Source organism: Alligator mississippiensis, chromosome 3, assembly GCF_030867095.1.
Source record: "Alligator mississippiensis isolate rAllMis1 chromosome 3, rAllMis1, whole genome shotgun sequence".
Lineage (NCBI taxonomy): Eukaryota > Metazoa > Chordata > Crocodylia > Alligatoridae > Alligator > Alligator mississippiensis.
In genome coordinates, this window is record NC_081826.1 from 146,426,841 (window position 1) to 146,450,162 (window position 23,322).

General features: G+C 49.6%; 1 protein-coding gene across 1 annotated transcript in view; it reads right to left on the reverse strand.

The window, feature by feature from the left end:
* AHRR (aryl hydrocarbon receptor repressor) overlaps nucleotides 1-13,958 on the reverse strand; it is a 148,865-nt gene extending 134,907 nt beyond the window's left edge. The window contains exons 1-2 of the mRNA XM_059724479.1: nucleotides 13,859-13,958; nucleotides 7,915-7,998 (exon numbers count right to left, since the gene is read on the reverse strand). The gene's annotated coding sequence lies outside the window, so the exon portion shown is untranslated. The remainder of the gene's footprint in view (nucleotides 1-7,914; nucleotides 7,999-13,858) is intronic.
* Between the last annotated feature and the right edge of the window lie 9,364 nt (nucleotides 13,959-23,322).

Consider the following 23,322-nt stretch of genomic DNA (forward strand, 5'->3'; position numbering starts at 1 on the left):
TTAGGACAGCCAAACTTCCTACTGCCATTTTCAAATTCACTGTAAAGAACTCTCTTAGGCAGTCAATTGCTGTCCATACATATGATGTGGCCGACCCAAGTCATCTGCCTCCATGCTAGCATGGCTTCAATGCTTGGCAGGGCTGCCAGTTATAGTACTTTGTTGTTAGTGATTCTGTCAGACCACTAAATACCCATTATACTGCATAGGTGGTGTTGTTGCAGGCAGTTAAGTTTTTGATATGGTGATGATAAAGAAGGCAGGTCTTTAATGAGTATAGGAGATAAAGGAGCACAACTTCTCTGTAAACTTGGCATTTTGTAGACACTTTGACTCCCTGTCTTATCCATACAATTTTTTGTAAGCTACTGAAAGCTGAAGCAGCTGACTTTAAGCGTGCTGAAAGTTCTTTGTCAATACTGGTGTCATCAGCAACTATGCTACCTAGGTAGCAAAAAGACTTGGCATTGTTTAACTGGCTGCCATTCAATTTTATTTCTGGTGGTGATGGAGGTGATAGGTTTTTGCCAGGAGTTGGTTGCTACAAGACTTTGGTTTTCTTTACATTATACAGAAGCCAAAAAGGGATGCAGCATGGGCAAAGGAATTCAGTAAATGTTGCAAGTCATTCTCAGAAAGGGTGACAAATGCTTGTCATTGGCATACAGTAGATCTGTTACTTCACTTTGTTGGGATTTGCTTTTGGCTTTGAATCAGCGGATGTTTAAAAGTCTGCCATCAAATCATGTTGTTAGGGTGACACCAGTAGTGACAGTAGGTACAGCAACTCCTAGCACTCTAGTCAAGCACAGAGTAAATAATGTAGGGGCAAGCACACAGCCCTGTTTAACTCCACGGGCTACAGGAAAGGCATCAGATGAGTCAGCACCCACTGATACATGGGCCTGCATGTTGTCAGGGAAGCAGTGTATGAGGTTAATTAGTTCGTCTGGACAGCCAAACTTTGCAAAAGGCACCAGAGACCAGAGCTTCCAACAATCTGAATGCCTTACTAAAGTTGTAAATGCAATGTACAGGGGCATTCATTGTTCAGTAGTTCTCTCCTATAACTGGCATGGGGTAAGTATGTTGGCAGTGCTACGTGATGAACGAAGACTACACTGGGATTCAGGGAGTACATCATCTGCAATAACCTGGAACCTTTTCAGCAACAACTTCAGACAATTAATGGAAGATTCCAGATGACAGGCCCTGGTTCTCATGGGGGACTTCAATCACCCTAACATATGCTGGGAGGGCAACACAGCAATGCATAGGCAATCCAGGACGTTTTTTGAGAGTGTTGGAAACAACTTCCTGTTGCAAGTGTTGGAGAAACCAACTAGGGGCCATGCTTTTCTTGACCTACTGCTCACACACATGGAAGAAGTGGGGACACATGTAGAAGTGGATGGTAACTTGGGCAGCAGTGACCACGAGATGACAAAGTTCAGGATCCTGACAAAAGGAAAAAAGGAGAGCAGCAGAGTTTGGACCCTGGACTTCAGAAAAGCAGACTTTGACTCCCTCAGAGAACTGATGGGCAGGATCCCCTGGGAGGCCAGGCTGAGAGGGAAAGGAGTCTAAGAGAGTTAGTTGTATTTTAAAGAAACCTTACTGAGGGCACAGGAACAAACCATCCTGATGTGCAGGAGAAATAGCAAATGTGGCAAGCAATCAGCTTGGCATAGCAGAGAACTTTTGCATGAGCTTAAACACAAAAATAAGTCTTACAAGAAGTGGAAGCTTAGATGACTAGGGAGGAGTATAAGAGTATTGTTCGGCCATGCAGGGGTAAAGTCAGGAAGGCCAAACCACAATTGGAATCGGAGCTACCAAGGGACCTGAAGGGTAACAAGAAGGGTTTTTACAAGTATGTCAGCAACAAGAGGAAGGTCAGGAAAGTGTGGGTCCCTCACTGAATGGGGGAGGCAAACTAGTGACAAATGATGCAAAAATGGCTGAAGTACTCAATGTCTTTTTTACCTGTCTTCCCAGGCAAGGTCAGCTCCCAGACTACTGCACCAGGCAGCACAGTTTGGAGAGAAGGTAAGCAGCCCTTAGTGGTGAAAGAATAGATTAGGGACTATTTAGAAAAGCTGGGCATGTACAAGGCCATGGGGCTGGATGCAATGCATCTGAGGGTGCTGAGGAAGTTGGCTGATGTAATTGCAGAGCTGCTGGCCATGATCTTCGAAAATTCATGGTGACTGGGGGAAGTTCCGGACAATTGGAAAAGTGCAAATATAGTGCCCATCTTTAAGAAAGGAAAGAAGGAGGATGCAGGGAACTACAGACCAGTCAGCCTCACCTCAGTCCCCAGAAAAATCATGGAGCAGGTGCTCAAAAAATCCATTCCTAAGCACTTGGAGGAGAAGAAGGTGATTAGGAACAGTCAGCATGCATTCACCAAGGGAAAGTCATGCCTGACCAACCTGATTGCCTTCTATGATGATACAAGTGGCTCTGTGGATGCGGGAAAGCAGTGGACATAATACTGTATACCTTGACTTTAGCAAGGCTTTTGATACTATTTCCCACATATTCTTGCAAGCAAGCTGAGGAAGTATGGTTGGATGAATCAACTGTAAGGTAGACAGAAAGCTGGCTGGATTGTTGGGATCAACGGGTAGTAATCAATGACTCAATGTCTAGTTGGCAGATGGTATCAAGTCAAGTGCCCCAGAGCTCGGTCCTGGGGCCACTTTTGTTTGATATCTTCATTAACAATCTGGACAATGTTATAGATTGCACCCTCAGCAAGTTAGTGGATGACACCAAGCTTAGGGGTATAATAGATACATTGGAAGGTAGGGCTAGGATTCATAAGGCATTTATACACATGCGGGGGCGGGAGGCGCCTGAAGCGTCTTGTGTATCAGTGTCCCTGCACTTAAAAATGGTGGCAGGGACACTTTAAATGAAGCTTGTTCAATGAGTCTTAGTTATAGTGTCCCCGCCACCATTTTTAAAGGTGGCGATGTTGATACACGAGATGCTGGAGTCTGCTGAGCTCCAGCATACTTAATTCACTAAACCTGCTTTGAAGCACTGTAATTACAGTGTCGGAGCAGCCTCACTGCTTGTGTATAGGTGCCCAGAGTAACCTAGAGAAATTGGAGGATTGGGCCAAAAGGAATCTCATGAGGTTCAACAAGGACAAGTGCAAAGTCCTGCACTTAGGAGGGAAGAATCCCATGCACCACTACAGCCTGGGGACTGACTGGCTAAGCATAAGCTCTGCAGAAATAAGCTGGATATAAATCATCAGTGTGCCCTTGTAGCTAAGAAGGCTAACAGCATACTGAGCTGCATTAGTAGGAGCATTGCCAGCAGATTGAGGGATGTGATTACTCCCCTCTAGTCTGCACTGATGAGGCCACATCTGGAGTACTATGTCCAGTTTTGGGCCCCCCACTATAGAATGGATGTGAACAAGTTGGAAAGAGTCCAGCAGAGAGCAAAAAAAATGGTTCAGGGGTTGGGGGACTTGACTTCTGAGGAGAGGCTGAGGGAACTGGGTGTATTTAGTAGAGAAGGAAAGACTGAAGAGGGATTTAATAGCAGCTTTCAACTACCTGAAGGGGGGTTGCAAAGAGGATGTAGCTAGACTGTTCTCAGTGGTGGCAAATGACAGAACAAGGAACAATTATCTCAAATTGCAGCAAGGGAGGTTTAAGTTGGATATGAGGAAAAACCTTCTTAGTAGGAGGGTGGTGAAGCACTGGAATGGGTTACCTAGTAAGGTTGTGGACTCTCCACCCTTGGAAGTTTTTAATGCCCAGCTTGACAAAACCCTGACTGAAACAATCTAGTTGGGGATGGTTCTACTTTCAGCAGAGGGTTGGACTAGATGATCTCCTCAAATCCCTTCCAACCCTAATTTTCTATGATTCTACTGTAAGATCTCTGCTCTTCAAAAGCTCAGCATTTAAATGTCTGTTCAGATATCTCTGAGTAATTTTTCCTATCAGGAAAACAAACCTGGGAGAATTCTTCCCAGAGTATCTGCACATACATTCAGCTTGGATTAAAGTGAAATTTAAATCAGATTAAAACATTGAACAGAAAAAGTGTGATTGAAAATTAGTTAATTATCAAAAATGAGTTTAAGTGGCCACCCCTGCCCTCCCCCCAAAAAGGACAGCTATGTTAAAGGTCTGTGTGAAAAAGGGTTGAGAGAACTAAGCATGTTTAGCTTCGAGAAGAGGCAATTAAGGAGTGGGGAAACGTATAAATCTTCAAATATTTGAAAGGCTGCCAGACAGAAGAGGAAGAACAACTGTTCTTCCTTGCTGCAGAGGACAGGACACAAAGCAATGACTAATTTGCAGCAAAGCAGATTTAACTCAGCTCTCAGGAAATTCTTCCTTACTGTTAGGACAGTCAAGTGGTAGAGCAGACGGTCCAGGGAAGCTGTGGAATCTCCCTCTCTAGACATTCTCAAGAGGAGGCTGGATAAGCACTAGACGGGGATGATTCTGGAGTACCTTTTTTGCATTTGTGCAGGGGGTTGGACCACAGGAGATCCTAATTTTTAGCTTACAGAATAATAAGGTTGGAAGGAAAATGTAGAAAATTGAGAAAGAAATCTAAAGAAACCATGAGGGGGATGAGGAAATACATAGCTGACAGAGCTAAGGGTAACAAGAAACAAGAAGGAGTTTTTAATCTATTTTAGGAACAAAGATATCCTAGCAATGGTCCAGCTCTTTTACTGGAAGGAGATGATACAACTATTAATGATGCAGAAAAGCAGTATTCAATATACATTTTTGTTCTGATTTTTGGAGAGAAGGAAGATGAGATATTTGTACCACAAGAGGATGATGAAGTAATTTCCGGACCTTTAAGAATGAAGGAAGATACTAGACAATATCTACTAGAGTAAATATTTTTTTAGCTGAGCCTGTCTGGATAAACTGATGATCATGAGTCCTTCATATATTGCTGGGCACAGTATTTAAAGTACCGTAGACAGAAAAGTCCCCAATCCAAAAATGAAATATTTCAAATATGGAGAGGGGTGGCACATTTTTGATATTGCATAAAGAAAATTCCTTCTTGAATGGCTGCCTGTCCTACTGCCCCATCTCTTGGAGTAGAGAAGCCAAGCAGGGCTGCTGCAGGAGGTGGAAAGAACTCGCTCTTTCTCCTCCTGTCAAAGTGTCATTAGCCTGCTGAGAGAGAGGAAGAACAGTGAGAAAAAGAGTCTTGCTGTTCAAAGCAGTTCCATACCTTTCCCCCTCTGGAATAAGTGACGTAGGAAGGGCCATCCAGAGTAAAAGGGGAGAATGAAACCCCAGATTTGGAAGAGGGGATTTACATGCCCCAGGAGAGCAGGGCTGGGACTGGAGAAGCTAGAATTGATATAGGAGCTGGAAGAAACAAATTGATGGAGAGCAAAATTAATTGCTGGCTGGAAGAAACAAATTGATGGAGAACAAAATTAATTGCTGGCTAGGGAGATGGGCAGCTTTGGGAGTAATGGCAGACCTCCCACTTGTTTTCAGACCCCTTTCAGTATGGGCTGAGGAGATCTCTGGCTTGCTGTTGTTTGTTGTTAGTGAAGTTAGAAGAACTGGAAAAATTTCAGAAGGCTAGAAGAATGCTAGTTTAGGGTAATATCTAAAACAGGTCAAGCAGGGTGATCGTAATATGATCAGCCTCCTACCAGTCCTGATCAAAAAATGGCAAAGTGGTCAGATGGTAAATAATGATTAGGACAGGGCAGTTAGGCAAAGCAATGTGAATCACTTGGTAAATAGGAACCATTCATAGGAATGTATTATAACAGTGGCAAATGCAAAGTTATACATCTAGGAGCAAGGAGTGGTTGCTATACCTGCAGAATGGGGGGCGGAACTTGGAAAGCCATGGCTCTATGGAACACTTAGGGGTCATGGCAGATAAGCAGCTTAAACATTACCAGTGCGATGCTGTAGCAAAGAGAACTATTTGAATCATGGGATATGTATACAGGGCATTAGAAAGAGAATGGAAGAGATTTTAGGGAATTGGGGAAAATTAATACTGGAATATTGTTTATATTACTGGCATCCATATTGTGGAAAACATGCTAAAAATCATCTCTCTTTACCATCTCCACAACAATTACTTAAGTGCTGAAGAAGATGCCTCACATTGAGAGGTTTAAACAGTTTAATCTGTGTAGTTTATCAAAATTCAGATGAAGATGCAAGTTGGTCACTGTGCCTGAATTCTGTCATGAAGGCAAAATTCTAGATGGTAGATGGCTCATTTAGCAGAGAAAAAACACAATCATCAATGAATTAACATGCATAAGGCATGTTATCTCATGCATTTCCTCACTTTTAAGTAGTTGACTTTGCAGTCTTTACATTATTACAATGTCCTATATAATTTTTAAATGCATGGAATTATTATTATATTACAAAATTACAACTGAATGTTCAGTTGCCTTTTGCAAAGCAGTGATTTCACTCCCTACTTTTCCTTTGTAGTTCCCTCTCTCCTCTGAAAAAAGCATTTTGAGATTAATTACCCAATTAGTGTACACCTTAGGCAACTTACTGTTTGACGAAGGAAACGCTAAAGAAAGTCTCAGGTGCTATATTTCATTTAAGGTTCTGTAAACATTTAACCTTTTTTAAAAACACAGATCCCTAGTTTCTGTCATCTGACCACTTTGTTTTTCAATTAGAGCTTCACTGTGCACTTTGTCATTTCACTGAAGAGATGCGTATTATCAGGGAGGCAATGGCAAGACCACTTCAGACCTGATCTATGCCATGCTTCATGAAATAACACTGAAGCCAGGAAAGCTGCATCTATTTTTACCTGTTTGATATTAGTCTCTATTCTCAGGTACACTTTACCCATCCCAAAAGACTATTGAAAAGAAATGTTTTGAGTATGCCTATGCTGCTGGGGTTACAGTGCAGTGCAGACATACCCAATCCAGTTTTAAACTAGCCAGCTTGTATATAGGTGCAATCTACCTGCAGCAGCACAGACCTCAGTGAGGTCCAAACTGAGTTGCATGGGGTTGTAACTAGACATCTGTAGCAGCTAGACTGCCAAAGTCTGCTGTGTCAGTGGTGCAGGGTAGTCACGATCATTAGATGTGAAAAAAAGAAGTTCCCTTTGAACCTATCCCTTGTTTTCTTCATAATGGATACATGGACCTGGCTTAACTCTTATCTCTGCTTCCTGCTGCCCACATACTCAATTCTGTTTTCTCCCCCCTCCCTTAACACAGCACACATTCATATACCACTACCTGTGCCACCTGGTGAGGCAGCTACTTGGCTCTGAGCTATAAAGCAACCTATCAGGCAGCTTTTGTCACATTTTGCTACCCTGAGGCACAGACACCCACATGAGTAGAAAGATCATGGTTCTCCAATCCCTTCCCATATACCCAATGTATATTGCATTCCCTGTGCTCTAGCTGCTCCCCAGAAGTGGTCCATCTTTGTGTTCTTATGCTCAGCTTCCACAGGGCTCCTGTGCTGGATGTTGCTCCAGCCTTGCCCTTCTCCAGCATTTGAAAGAGAAGAAAATAGTTCCTGATCATGTGAAGCCACTGACCCATATGAACACAACCCCACTGTGGCACACCTCTGTGCCAAGAGAAGCAAGCCTCACTTTGGAGAGGAACTTTGATCTGTATGAAGACACTGTTATAAAATTTTAATTGCAACTATATATTATATACATATCACTTCTTTTATTTTTATATAGTGACATCCCAAAATTGCTAAAACTGGCAGTTAGGGATAACATTTGGAATGCAGGAGACCCTGCTTCTGGGACAGCAGGGACTTGAATGCCAGGACCACCAGACTACTAGATACTTTGGGGGCTTCCCTCAGGCTACTCCTACATTGAGCCTACTTCTCCATAACTTTCTTTCATCCCCTCACCTACCTGGTTTCATTCCAATTCAGAATGGGAAAAATCTTGGCATCTCAAAAAGTTTTGCAGAACAGGAAAAGGTTTCTCCTCTCAACCCTAGATAAAGATAAGAGATCTGTGGTCAGCTTTATGATTAGTTACATCACTGTTGAGCACACATATGAATGAACTCACCCTACAGAACCATTTGTGATAAAATTAGTTACTTTTCACTTGCAACTGCAAAGACCGAGAATAAAGTTTTATGAAATCAAAGGAACTCTTATATTAGAAAAACACTTATCAGGAAGAGTATTTTGATAACCAAGAGATGCTCTGTCACCTAGAAGTCCATTCAGTGTCAGTGACAGGATTCTGACTTTTAGGACACTAAAATGAAGCAGCAGGGCTGATTTCATAATGGAGGTCTACAAGGAACTCTCTAGGCCAGGACTGTCCAGCTGGTAGCCTGTGGGCTGTATGCAACCTATGGGTGCCAGAATGTGGCCTGCGGGATATACACAACCTGCAAGCACTAAACATGCAGCCCAGAGGCCCCAACGACAGTCTCTCCTGCTACCACATGGCATGGAAGGGCCCAGGGGAACACACAGCACTTGCACAGCCCATGCAGTGGGGGCAGCATGCTCTGTCAGAATAGTGCAAAGGGCCACATGCAACTGGTACAGCAGGGAACACCCCAGGGGCCGCATCCACAACCTGTGACCCATGTAGTATGCAGCTCGGCAGCCACATGCTGGCACAGCCTGCAGCCCCAAGCCACGCTAGAGTCAGACAGTCCTGCTCTAGGCCACCAAACAACACCTGGCACTGGAGAAAAAGTAAAGGAAGACGAGACGTGGCTTCTTTCAAAGCAACTCCATCATGATCCCCAAATGAGGAAGTGAGACATGGAGTTTCACAGAAACAAGAATGAGAGAGCATTTGGGGTCAGGTCCCCATGGAGTAAGCCCTTTGGCATCACTGACGTGTTACCATATACACAACAAAATAGAAACATTTCGTGGGGAAGCCAAGTAGCAAGTCACAGATTATCACCGCCATCAGCATCAGCTTGTCTGTGCACATGATCCAGTGTGCCAAAAGAGAACAAATACACTAGTGACTTCTGCACCCTGTAAGAAAGATGAGGTTTTAGCAAACATTTGCACATATTTTCACCAAGACAGAGCAGTTGACATGCCTGCATTTTAGCATTGCTGAACTGCAATAAAGCTAGAGAGAGGAATCCATTTCTTCAATGACTGCCTAGAAACTTCAGTTGAACACAGGGCACAAAACTCAACACTCTGTACAAAAACAAATGCCACCATGCAACCATGTTGTTCAGCACCACTAGGCTTCCCTTGCAGTTTGAATACATGAGCGCAAACGGCCTCTCTCTTATTGTCTTTGCTTATTCCTTAATCTGAACTGTAGCTTCTGCTAGGTGCAAGGATGCAGTCCCGTCCCCTGCTTCTGCTTCCTGATCATGCATTTCAAACACTTTAGCAGTAATAGGCCAATTTATTTGTTGTCTGCAGGCACATTCAATTTTAAATGGTCAGTAACCCAGTCTGGGCCAGAGTCCTCCCCGTTAAATTCAAGAAGATGGCACAGCGTGCTCAATGTTTTAGTCCCTATAATAGGCTCTGTCTCCAGGGAAGGCTGCAACACCCCCTAGAGGCCACTCAACACCCACCTTTCTACTCTGGCACTGCAATTTGGCCTTGTCCTCTTGCCTGTCACTCCTCGAGGTGCAAAATTCCTATATTTTGGAAGCTGCCTTCAGAGAACCAAATTTCTACTTTTGGCGCCTTACTCTACCCTGCTCATCAGCAGGCTGCCGGTCTGCCTGATCCTCACATCCTAGCCTAAGCAGAGCTTGGTCTTGTTCTGGCCTGGACCCTGCCTGGGCTTCAGCCCCCTCAGGCCTCCATATGTTTCACATTCCCACAAAGCCTCTTTCCTTACCTGGGCTCCCAACCCTCTCCTGAGGCTACAGCCCCTTGCAGCCTGCCAGGTCCTGGACCTTTGCAGGGCTCTGTCTAGGCTTGAGTCGCTCATATAACATACAGGGCTTCCCACACCCTGGCCTCCGCCTCACCCCATTTAAGCCACCCCAAACCTCAGTTATCACAAACCCCAAACAGAAGCAAAACATAAACCCTGTCTCAGTACACAGCTCCCTCCAGAGCTCCTGCACTCACAGCCCTCTGACCTAGATTGGCCCTGGCCCTGTGCTTGCACTTATATGGCCCTTGACTCCTCTCCTCCAGCCAGCAGACCTGGCTCTCAGGCAGGACCCTGGCCCTGTTTTCCAATCTCAGAACTGCAGCAAGGGCTCTCCTCCCCTCATCAGCAACTCCGAGCCCTGCAGCGCCCCTTGGTGAAGCTGCTGTCCACCTCCTGCCTTCTGCCACGCTGCTTCCTCCTCTCTGCAGCAGCTGGGCTCAGGATAGCCTGAGGCAGTCACACATTAAACATGCTGCAGTCCAAACAAGGGAATCAATGGTGCTGCCTGAACTTCAGCAGGCCCAGGGCTCTTCCCAGGAACATGACTACAGTGGGGTAAATGGGGCACCTACCCTAGGCACCGATTTACAGGGGCCAATACAATCCCTCCCCCACACCCCAGAAGTCTTTGTTACAGCAGGCACACACTGCCCAGCCACAGAAGCAGGGCAGCCCTGCACACCACAGTGTGTGGGGTTACAGCAGGGCTGGTGCAGCTATGGTGCAGGCTCACCACTTGCTGGCTGCACCAGCCCCAGCACACAGGCTCCCTGGGGCCTGTCTCTGGTGCCCAGTTCACTCTTCTGTCCCCCTCCTTCCCACCTGACACTCTCCTGGGTGTGGAGCTCTACCTCCCACAGAGGTGGGCCACCGTTCAGTACAAACCCTCCCTCCCCATCCTCTACAAGATGCAGCACTGCCCAGCTCCTACTGCTGAGCATCACGGGCTGCACCTGCCATAGCAAAGACTACTGCAGTCAGTGCAGCTCTAGAGGTAAGACTCTTGGCCCCTTCACTCCACCCACAGCAGCACATGGCGCCTCTGGCTTTTCCCACCACTACTTGGGACTTTCGCAGGTGCCTAATTCAAGTGTCTTCTGCCTTATTTTGCTAGCACTGAAGTGATGCTGTAGCCATGACAATCCAGGAAAGATGTGATAGCCAAGAGTTTTTGCAGCTGCTATCTTCTATCATACCGACTGCATGGCTGGGGTGGATTTAGATAAGTTTTCAGGTACTACAAGGCTCTTCCTGGAGACCTGCCTCTTCTAACAGCAAACTGGGGGTGTAGACTCAACAACTAAAATGTTTCAGACACCTTTGAAACATTTCAGAGGCCAGTGGGACATACTGACAAGCCCTTGGAAACTTTCTGAATGCAGCTGAAACGCTCCAAAACAGGCCCTCTTGCAATGACCTGATGTTTTGGGCTGTTTCACTTCCAGCTGCATCTACAAAAGGGAGGGAAGGAGGGACATTGGGGATGGAGGGGCACTCTGCTGGATGTCAGGCAACTGAGTTCTGCTCTGGGTCCCAAGGTGTGGCTGGGTCCCCTGCACCCTCCACCAGGACCTCAACCCCAGCCACACTCCTGCCAAATCCTGGGGGCCCCAGTGTAACTAAGTCCACCAGACTCAGTCCCCTTCACCTCTCTGCTCCGCTGCAAGGGGGAAAGGAGAAGGCAATGTGACTGGGGCTGGAGTAGACTCCTGGGGATGGGGCCATGGAGCCTCAACCCCTCCTGCTTATCTGTCTGCTCCCCACTTCCCCCCAGTTCTCCATCCTGGAAGTGGGGGTGAGCTCTACCGCTCCCTGTTGAGCAGCAGAGCAGGCTGCAGGGTTTTCAGACACCCTCCAGGCAGACAGGATGGCACAGGGGCCCCTGGCTGAAGTTTCCTGCAGGAAACAGATCCAAGTGTGCTTCACTTGAACATGTTTCCATTGTTACGTCTGTCTGCACCCTCTGCCTCCATCTCCAGTGGATCCCCAAATCGCCTCTGAACTCCTTGCCATCCTCTCTTCGGAGGAACTTGGGCAGACATAAAGAAGAAAACACTACCTGCATAAAAAGTAGCAGCTTTCGGTCTTGGTAATGGCAGAGGGCAATATCCCATTTTTGGCACAGAGCAGCATGCAGCTTATTCACTGGTTACAGCACGGAAATGGCTGTTGTAGTCCATTTCCCTCCGCAGCTCCAGGAGCAAAACGGACAAGTTGTCCCACTTCAAGCATTGGATTGCGGGGCTCTGATTCGTGGGATAGGACCCCACATAGCTGTAGGGCTTGTCTCGGACACGTACAGCAGGCCCTAACAGCAGCATGCTGGCATTGATAATGCACAGCAACGGGTAGGAAACTAAAGGTTGGTAAACTCTAGATTACCGACCTACTTCTTAGCCTGCATTACAGACAAACCCTTAGCTATGTCTTCCCTACAGAGTTCATCTAAGTAAGATAGCAGCTCCCGAGTTCACCTAACTGGAGAGAAAGTGGCCAGGGCACAAATAACATTGAAATGCATCTGAGACTCACAGAGTGATTCTCTCAGCAACCGCTGACCTGTGCTAGTGAGAAGTGTCGCCGATATCCCTCGATGGATCAGCCAGCCCAAGCTGGAAACACGCCTTCCTTCCACCTAGGAGTTTTTGGGTGCGGGAGTCAAGGGCAATCTTTGAAATCTACCCTGAGTGAACTCTGTAATGAAAACAAGTGCTTCATATCCAAATTTGCCACCTGCCTTGTGACTTTACTGAAAAGTCAAACGTGAATGTAAGTCTCAGCTGACACCTCTCCAAACTTGAATATTTCTTGGATTTTCCCCATGACCCCTTCTGTCCCTGCTCTCTCGGGGAAAGACAAACACTTTCCCACATCCTTGCCATTCCTTTTGGAGCTATCCGAGTTCCCAAGTCGGCATGAGTTAGCAATAAGGACCATGAATATTAAGGAAAGGTTTTGACGCCCTCTCCTAGGTACCTGAACAGAAGAGCCCTGCCTCCTGCGGGATTTCAGACCAAATCTGCAGTAAAGCAAGTTTAGCGGGGCGGAAATATCCCCTGGTTCTCATAACATTTCAATTGCCCCATTACCGAGACTGATGGGGGCAGAGTTTCGACAGTCAACTATGTTTTGTTACATCTACCGAACAACAGGTCGGCAAAGCTTGAAAAAATCATCATCTGCCAACAACAGTAAAGCTTGAAAAAATCATCTCTGCTCATTGAAACCTTTTCTACACTGGGACACCCACGATTTTTTTTCTTCTTTTCACAAGGATGACTGCAAAAACAATAACCAAACTGGAAGGCGTTTTCTTAAAACTGTCCCACGTAGGTATGAACATGGACTACCTTGTGACAATCCCTGAACAGAAAGCCTTCACCGGCCCCATGGGCACACCTGAGAAGTGCCCTCACCTGCTCTGCGGGCCCTGGCAGCGCACCGTAGACATGTAATGGGCACGGCAAACCAGCCCACAACTTGCTCATGCGCCCCCACGCCTGGACCCCACTCCCAACTTGCGGCGCCCAGGGCGGGGGTCCAGCGCTCGGCCCTGGTACAGACAAGGGGCTTTAGGTCAGGCTGCTCACTTCTAGTTGACCAACTTTTATTGTGGGTCCCATGAAACATATTAGTGAGTGTAACGCAAGCCGGACTGAGCCAAAGCCCCGTGCCTGCCCGCGTCCTTCGCCTCGCCCCGCCCGGCGGCAACCTGCCCCTGCCCGCCCCCGCGCCCCGAGAGCTCGGGCGCGACTCCACGCGGGGCTGCAAGCCGCCCACACCCCGTGCTGCGCCGGGCGGGCGAGAAGGATGCCGCGGGGAGCGGACAGGGGTTGCGCCGCGGGCTCCTCGCCTTTCCAGCGGGCGGAGCGCGACCTCCGCCGCCTGCTGCCTGAGCCCGGCCCGGCCCGGCCCGGCCAAGCGGCCGCGTCTGCCCGGCGGCGGCTCCCGGGGAACAAACCTGCCTCCGGCGCCGAGCAGGGACGTGCGGCGGCTCCAGTCTCGTCCGCCGGCTCCTCGGCCCGGCCCGGCCCGGCTCCCGGCTGTGGGCACCGGCCTCTCTCCCGCCCCGCCCGCCGGCCCCGCCCGCAGCCCCGCGGCAGGTCGGTGGGGGCAGCGCCGGGCCCGGGGCTCAGGGAGGGGCTGCCCTGGGGCACGCGGCTGCTGCCTGCCGCTGCGCCGCGCTCTGCTCCACTCTGGTGTCGGGGGCTCATTTTTAAAAAATTTTATTAAATTTGTATCCGAGCCCAAATGGGCCAAAGCTATTTCCAAATCCAAGAGTCCAGAACCATAAGTGGCCGCCGGCGACACGTAGCAGGTGCGTGCGCACCCCCTGAGCGCGGCAGTGGACCCTTGCGAAAAGGGGCCGCTGACTACCAGGATTGCTGCTGGCCAACTCGGCCTGCAGCGTCTGCGGGTGGTCACCAACCACTGGTCAGCACTTGCCCCCCGTCGCAGCCGCCTGTGGGAGTTCCTCACTTGCCAGCACCACTGCGGTCTGCGGGAGCTCGCCGTGCCCCCCCAGCCTCCGGGGGCACGTGGCGTTCATGAGTGGCCCTACTACCCGCAAACATCCTCCACCCGCACCTGGGGCTTCAGACATTACCAAATCCTTTGGCAAGCATCCTACATGCAGGCCCAAGCCTGGAGGCCTGGGGTTCGGAAGCCCCCCAGTTTGGCCTGCCCTCAGCCATAAGGCCCTTGGCGCAAGCAAGGGAGGAGACTCCCGTTCCCATAAACAGGGCATAGAGCCGCTGCACCTTGGTGTGCCCTAACCATGCCTGACGAGCAGTTCTCCTGCACTGCGGTTCAGGAAAATCATAGCCTAGCCTTTGGCACGGATCTTAGAGAACTCCTGGTGCTCTGGTGTAGTGCCCGAAGACTGGAAGAAGGCCAGTGTGGTGCCTATCTTCAAGAAAGGGAGGAAAGTGGATCCAGCAAACTACAGGCCCATCAGCTGGACTTCTATCCCGGGGAAGATATTAGAAAAGTTTATTAAAGAGGCCATCCTTAATGGACTGGCCAACACCAACATCCTGAGGGATAGCCAGCACGGGTTTGTAGTGGGTAGGTCTTGCTTGACCAATCTCATTTCCTTTTATGACCAGGTGACTTGTCACCTGAACAAGGGAGAAGAGACTGATGTCATATATCTTGAGTTCAAAAAAGCCTTCAGTCTGGTATCCCATGATCACCTCTTGGCAAAACTGGCCAATTGTGGCCTTGGGTCCACCACAATCTGCTGGCTGGGAAATTGGCTCTGTGGTCAGACCCAGAGGGTGGTGGTTGATGGAAGTCAATCGTTATGGTGCCCTGTGACCAGTGGGGTCCCCCAAGGCTCTGACCTTGGACCCACATTGTTCAATATGGGTCCAAGCATGTTTCCAACCTGGGGAGATTGCCTGGCCCATCTGGCATCCTCTCCCCAGGGCAGGCCTTAGGGCTAGGTGGGCTCATGATGCCCTTGATCTCCAGGAAAAACAGAGGAAAGAGGCCTTGACCTTGAAGCTGCAGAAATTCCCTAGGAAGAACCAGGTCGAGGAGTCCAATGAGACCCCGAAGCTGCTGAGGAGGCCTCAGGAGTACAGGGTAAAGTCATCTTCCCCAACCTGCCACTGCTCAGCCCCCCATGCCAGACTTGCACGGTAGGCCCTGGGCACTGGGAAGCACCGTGTTGCAGGAGCATGCAGAAGGCCCTCTCCCTTCAAGATACAGGGGCCTCAGGCAAATATTGGGGTGGCCATAGTCCCTCCAAGTCGCCCTAGTGCCACCTCTGTGCACCAGGCTCCAGAGCCCCAGCCAGGCTTTGTGCCAGTGGTGGCTGTGTGCACTCTTTGGGTGGACGGCAGGGGAGAGGTGTGAGGCAGCGCAACCCCGGGAGCCTTCCCCACCATCTGCTCTGAGGTGCGCATGCAGACTGCGTGTCTGTGTCTGGTTGTGTGTGTGTCTGTGTGCACATGTGCGCTTGTGTTTGGTTCTGTGTGTGCGCGTGTGTGCATGTGTCTGGTTCTCTTTCTCTTTGTTTCTCATCACAGTGTGCTCAACAAAAAAAGAGTATACAACAACAAAGATAGCATATGAAGTTCTTAAAATTTTTAGAAAACCTGGTATTTACAGTAAAAAAAGGATGATGATTAATTATTTTAATATGCAGCGCATCCTGCTATGTGGCCCCAGCCCCAGTTTTCTTTTCTGGCATGCCAGCACTGCGGCACCTTACAAGGTAGACACCACGGTGTTTTCCAGCACTCTGACCAAAAACGTTGCCTGCCACTGGACTAGAGGGTTGGGGAGTGTCCGGAAAACTTGCCTGAGATAACGGGTGTGGGGCAGGGTGAGGGGCACCAGCAGAGCAGTGGGGGGAGGCCTGGGCAGGGCTGAGAGGAGCAACAGGTGGTGACTCCACCCCTTCTGCCCTGGCAGAAACTCGGGTTCTCCAACCAGCAGTATGCTGACCAGCTCAATGTGCAGGAAATGGCCACCTAGTACTTGTAGTGCAACTTCAACCTGCTCTACCAGGATGCTCGGAAGTGCCTCGGGTGCTTCGGTCTTAAGAGCCATGCCCACATCCTCCAGATCTGTAAATTGTCAGGTATGGGGCAGGGGCTTCCAGGCACGGGGTAGAGGGTAGGTGTGGAGGAGCTAGGGCCTGAGGGTGCAGGGCACTGATCGGGAGGTGAGGGTTGAGGCAAAGGGGAAGACAGGCTGGGAATCCACCAGTCAGGGCTGGCCACTGAGGAAGAAGTCAGGGAGAGGCTGGAACTGTGCCCCTGGGAGGGGTGTGGGTTTGGCCACACAGGGGAAAGATGGGGCAGGGAGCAGAGACTTCCAGTAGCATTGCCCTTCTCCTGGGCGGGGGTGCAGGGCATTGAGCTGCTGTCAGGAGAGGGAGGTGGATGGAAAGTTGGATCATGGCATTTTGGGGAAGGAGAAGGGATTGGACGTTCCTTTCACCCCACTTGTCTCAGGGCTCTTTTCTTTCCTACCCAAGGGGGCAGAAAGCCTGTGTGGTGCTTGCCGAGCTGGCCTTCAGGGAACCTGGTGTCATCATCCTGCTGAGTCTCAGGGGATGGGAATGGGGTTCTGATGGGTTCCCTGCTCTGGGAAGGAAGTGGGGGTGCAGCAAGTTAGAGCAGAGCAGGCATGAGAACCAGGACTTGTAGGTTGTGCCCTGCTCTGGCTCTTGGAAAGGAGTGACATCCAACATGTCATGGTGAGGAGCATGGTTTGGGAGGACTCCTGGGTCCTGGCGTGGGTGTGTGTGGGAGGAAAGTTCTGTGGGTCAGGACTCCTGCGTTCAGTTTGGGATCTGTTACTTCCCCAGGATGAAACCACAAATATTCTGTGCATTGAGTCAATTGATGGCTTGGGTGATACTATCAGTGAGTACAAGGAGGCAAGTGGAAGCAGCACGGTGGGAGGGGTCCACTGGCCTGATCAGAGGAGGACGGGCTTGGGGGAATACTGGGTCCATGGATCAGATTCAAGGGTAGATGAAGAGACTGGGCTGGTGTGGCTTTACGGGTCCAATCTGCCGCGCAAAGGAAGGTAGTAATAGTCCACGGGTCAGATCCAGGCTGGCATGGACAGGGTTCCAGTCTAGGGCTGCAGGAAAGCAGAAGGGTTACTAGGCTGGGAGTGGGCCTGTGGGTCCCATGGGAGAGTTGTTTTACTAGAAGCAGTGCCCTCCTGCCAGGGTCCCCCATGGGTCCCAGTTGTGCCCTTCACTGCCCAGCCCCGTCCTGGCAGTGGCTGATGCGGAAAACGGGATCTTTCCATTCTCCTTCAGTATGAAAATGACCTCTGCTTTGCCTTCCACCTGGCTCATGCTTTGCCTCCTCCCTCCTCTTCACAGTGGTCTTCATCATCAGCCACAACACGAGTGATCACGGAGACCAGCTGCCAGCTGTGGGGGTGGCGGAGCGGTCCATCAACCAGATCAACAGCGACTTCGACTACAAGCGGGAGGTGCTGGAGGCCTTGGGTGAGGTCATCATTAACCAGCCTTGGGAGTGACCTTGCTCTGGGGAGGCTCCTCCAGGACGTGCCCATCCCTTCTTGGAGACCTGCCTTCACAGCTCCTCGTCCACCCACACCCAAAGGAGTCTGTGCACAGGGGGTTGGGCCACGGGCATGGTTGCCTGGCAGAGTTTGAAGTGGGGCGAGGTCTAATGCAAGAGGTGTTATTTTTAGAGCTGCTCTTCTACACCCGCTCCTTTCCCAGGAGAGAGAGAGTTAATTTATATTAATGGGAGGGAGGGGTTTGTACTGGTGTGGTCTATTTTAGGCAGGAGTGGGAACTATCTTTGGCCCATTGCTGTGTTCCCTGCCCCCCAGTCTGGCTTGAGCCTTGTTCTGCTTCCACCCAAGAAAAGGAAAAGTGGCTCATGATGGCTTTTATTCTGAAGGGGTTGGGGTGGGGGCTTCACAGTATTGGCAGGAGGAACACATGTGAGTTTGCAGTGGACAGACAGACTGGGCTATGTAATGGGCATGGTCAGAGCTTCCCTATAAGGCTGCTATTAAAGCCCCTCTCAGTCTTCTCTTCTGCAGACTAAGTAAGCTCAGTTCCCTCAGCCTTTCTCATAAGCGCAGATCCAGGTTGTCTGTTCACCATGAAAAATGTGGTGAAACCCAGATTGTCTCTTTTTAAGAAGAAAAAGGCTGGAAATGGTGGGTTTCCTCTTGCAGGCTGGCAGAGTTCCAGCCTGCGAGGGACTAGAGGGAGCGGGAAGAGGACCATCAGGTAGGGGATGCCACGTGTGTGCACACATGTGCATGTGGCATCCAGGCAGCCTGGAGAGCACCTCCTGCAGCTCTCCACAGGTAAGCCGTGTGCAGGGGAGAAATTGAGGCCCCCATAGTGACAGAGGGAGTTGGGCAATGCTGGGGCTGGTGCCCAGCCAGGGTGGTGTGTGGGGCCCAGTGCCGGGGTGGTTGCCAGGCCCAGGTGGCAGCGGGATGGAGCCCCAGGGGGTGGCAGTGGGGCTGATTCCCTGCTGCTGAATACACTCCTGGGGAGGACATAGTGGGCACGTGCCCTCCATATTTGTGTGTAGGGTTGGGGCAGATGCAGGCTGGCACTAAGCCTCCCGGCCCCACTCTGCCTGTCTCACTGCGTCCCACCAACTGGACTGTGAAGGGATCCAGGGGAAGGGCAGCGGGATGGGGAGCCCCAAACCCATAGCCGCCAGCCTACATCTGCTCCCTTCCCCCCACTGCAGGGCACTGGCAGAGGTAGGGCCATCCCACACCATGCCTCTGTGGCAACACAGGACTCTCCTGGACACCCCAGCCATGTATACTGCCCCTGCACTCTTTGCCATGCTTTGGCACCACACAGCCCATTGGGCTTTCCAATGGGGATGCGCACCAGGGGCTTCATGCCTCGTCTGTCAGCTTTGTTGCGGTGCTGGTTTTAGGTGACCCCACTGGTCACCCAGGCAGTTCCTGCAGTGCCAGGAAAGCACCCCTGTCACAGAGCAGAGTAGCAGAGCATGGTACAGTCTCATCATCTCTCTGGGCACAACCATGTTGACTCAGGATTGACCCAGGTGCGCATCAGAGTATTAAATCATCCGTGCATTTGAAGTGCTGTGTTATCGATGCAAAGTACAGTACATTGTAGTCAAATTGGTGAATGTGAGAATGAACGTTGTGTTATTTATTGTTGGTTGTTAGCCGACATTATTAGCTTAGTTATGCATTTTCCTTTTTGTGTCATTTGTAAATTTGTGCCTATAATTTATCTGTGTGTTTCTGTATGTATTTGTGTGTATGTATAGTATTATATACTATATCTATTCTGAATACACACACACATATGAAAGTTTGTACATGTATAAATCAATTTGAACAGTGTCTTGCACTAGAGGAGAGGACCTCGAGGTACTCTACTGCTCAGCTGGTACTATTTCTTAAGTAGGCTGGTAGAAGGGCTGAAGCCATTGGCTCTCCAGGGATCTGACATCGTCAGCAGGCTGCCCCTAGCATGGTGGACCAGGGTGACAGTACTATAGTACGGTATCACGTAGACATGCTACAGAGCACTGTATTCAAAAGCACTTGTAGTCTGCAGAGTTCATTGAAAACATCTAGGGAGCGACTCCTCTCTGGAATCTTTTCCTTTTGCCCACAGCTGCTTTTTGCATCAAGCAGTGTAGACACAACCTCAGCCCCCGAGCTTTCCCGAAGTTTTGTATATTGACAAAATAACACATTCATAAAGTAGGTTTAATGATCCCAATTGCTATAGAGACACCTGTGAATATTAGCTGAAGGGCATATTTTAGTGATTATAGATTCATAGACATTAGGGTTGGAAGGGACCTCAGTAGGACATCAAGTCCAACCCACTGCTCTGGGCAAGAAAGAGCACTGGGGTCAGACAACCCCAGCTAGGTGCTTGTCCAGTTTCCTCTTGAAGATGCCCAGGGTAGAGGAGAGCACCATCTCCCTTGGGAGCCCATTCCAGATTCTGGCAACCCTTACTGTGAAGAAGTTCTTCCTAATGTCTAACCTAAATCTGCTGTCCATCAGTTTGTGGCCATTGTTCCTAGTTACTCCAGGAGGTGCCCTAGTAAATAGAGCATGTCCTATTCCCTGCTGCCCTCCCCTGATGAAATTATGGCAGCACCCAAGCCCCCCAGAGAGTGCCTAACTCTCCTCTCCCTGCAGCGGCGTGGGGGTTGTAGCACAAGATGCGGGGCTAGTGGTGGGTGCGGGCAGCACACCCTGTACTCTTCCTCTGCTACAAGGTTCTCAAGGAGGTCAGTGGCTGCGAGGTTCCCCCTGCGGTGCCCTGAGGCCACGAGCTTCCCCCAGCAATACCTTGAAGAGGTGTTGCGGGCAGGAGGGGTGAGGTTCTTTTCTTCTCCTGGGACCTTGGTGGTCCTGACCCACAGCCCCCTTCCCCCGCCCAGCCCTCCCAGTGCCCTGCACTCCAGACCTGCTCCCAGCCCCCTCACATGGAGCTGCACTGCAATCCCGGCCGTTGTTTTAAACTTGGCATCATATTTTGTCTACCTGTTGAAAGACAAAACCACGCCATATTTAAAACCCTTGACCATCCCCCTCTAGCTTCCAAGCAGCCCAATTGCCTGCCTGTCACATGTGGATGGTGTCTTAGCAGGTGTCTGACTTTTTAAAATTTTTTTTGCAGCAGCAGCTCAAGGGCTTTGTTTTGGCTAGAAAAAAAGCAAGAAAAATGGTGCCCCTTACTCTGGACCCACATCCCCATCCTCCCCGCTGGTGCCTCGCACTCCTGACCTGCAGTCCTTGTCCACCCCCCACCTGCCAGTGCCGTGCACTCTGGACCTGATCCCGACCCAGCCGTGTGGCGCTGCGCTGCAATCCTGGCTCTGGTTTTAAACTTGGCACCATTTTGTTTCCCTGATGGAAGACAAAAACTTCACCAAGTTTAAACCCCAGGGGACTGCCTGTTGTCCTGAGACCAGCACATCTACAGCCAAAAACCCAGTCCAACAAAAAGTAATTGTAGTTAAGCTGATTCTTGCAGCGCCTGTTCCCTAATAATTTTGGTCCTTTTCACCAGGCTGTAATGGCCAGATTGCAACAGAGTTTGCATGGATTTCTCAGTGAATCCAAGTGCCACCTGGTGGACAAATTGTAGCACAGCAGGGAAATGCCATTTTTTACTGTATGATAAAAATAATGCTGTTGGCACAATTTCTCACCCTAAAATAAAACATGTCAGAGGTGGTTTAATTTACCATGATAAAAAATGACTAACACGATAAAACAAGGTCAAAACATGTATCTTCAGACACAATTAAACTAGCAAAATGGCTATTTTTGTTACGTGGAAGTAGGAAAAGCGCTATGTGGACAAGTGCCCTAGTGAGAAGGTTTTTTCTCATATCCAGCCTAAATCTCCTTTGCTGCAACGTGAAAGCATTGCTCCTTGTTCTGTCACCTGCCACTGCTGAGAAGAGTCCAGCTCCATCCTCTTTTGAACCCCGCTTCAGGTAGTTGAAGGCTGCTATTAAATCCCGCCTCAGTCTTCTGTTCTGCAGACTAAATAAGCCCAGTTCCTGCAGCCTCTCTACAGGAATCATATACCCCAGCCCCCAAACCATTTTCATTGGCCTTTACTCAACTCTCTCCAACTTGTCCACATGCTTTCTGTAGTTGGGGGCCCAAAACTGGACACAGTACTGCAGATGTGGCCTCACCAGTGCAGAATGGAGCAAAATAATCACTTCTTTGGATGTCCTGGCATTGCTCCTACTAATGCAGTCCAGTATGCCGTTAGCCGTCTTGGCAACAAGGGCACACTGCTGACTCATACCCAGCTTATTGTTCACTGTACCCCCAGACCATGGGCAACTGGTGCTACCTGAGTCGGGGGGGCATGTGCCCCCTACCCTCCAGCATATCTACTCCACCCCTGGCTTGGTATCAGCCGTGAATTTTCCGAGGATGCAATCTGTCCCATCTTCCAGATCATTAACAAAACTTCCCATCTTCCAGATTGAACAAAACTGGCCAAGACTGAGCCCTGGGGCACTCGACTTGATACCGGCTGCCAACTAGACTTCAAGCCATTAATCACTAACCGTTGAGCCAGATGACCCAGCCAGCTTTCTAGCTACCTTACAGTCCATTCATCCAACCAACCTATACTTCCTCAGCTTGCCTGCAAGAATGATGTGGGAAGGTGTATCAAAAACGTTGCTAAAGTCAAGGTATATTACGTCTATGACTTTCTCCGTATCCACAGAGCCAGTTTTCTCATCATGAAAAGCAACGAGGTTGGCCAGGCATGACTTGTCCTTGGTGAATTTATGCTGAATGTTCCTGATCACTTTCTCTTCCTCCAAGTGCTTAGATTTCATAGATTTCATAGACATTAGGGCTGGAAGGGACCTTGGAAGATCATCGAGTCCAGCCCCCTGCCCAAAGGGCAGGAAGTCAGCTGGGGTCATAGGATCCCAGCAAGATAAGCATCCAGTTTGCTCTTGAAGGTGTTCAATGTAGGCGCTTGAACCACCTCCAGTGGCAGGCTGTTCCAGATCTTGTGGGCTCGGACAGTAAAGAAATTCTTCCTTATGTCCAGCCTGAAATGGTCTTGTAGTAGTTTATGACCGTTTGACCTAGTCGTCATCCCTTGGGGAGCTCTGGTGAACAAACGTTCCCCCAGATACTGGTGGTCACCCCTGATAAACTTGTAGGTGGCCATCAGATCACCCCTGAGCCTGCGCTTTTCCAGGCTAAAGAGCCCCATGGCTCTCAGCCTGTCATCGTAGGGTCTGCTTTCCTGACCTCTGATAATGTGCGTGGCTCTTCTCTGGACTCTTTCAAGCTTCTCCACATCCTTTTTGAATTGTGGAGCCCCAAACTGGACGCGGTACTCCAGCTGCGGCCTCACCAAGGCCGAGTACAAGGGGAGAATGACGTCCCGGG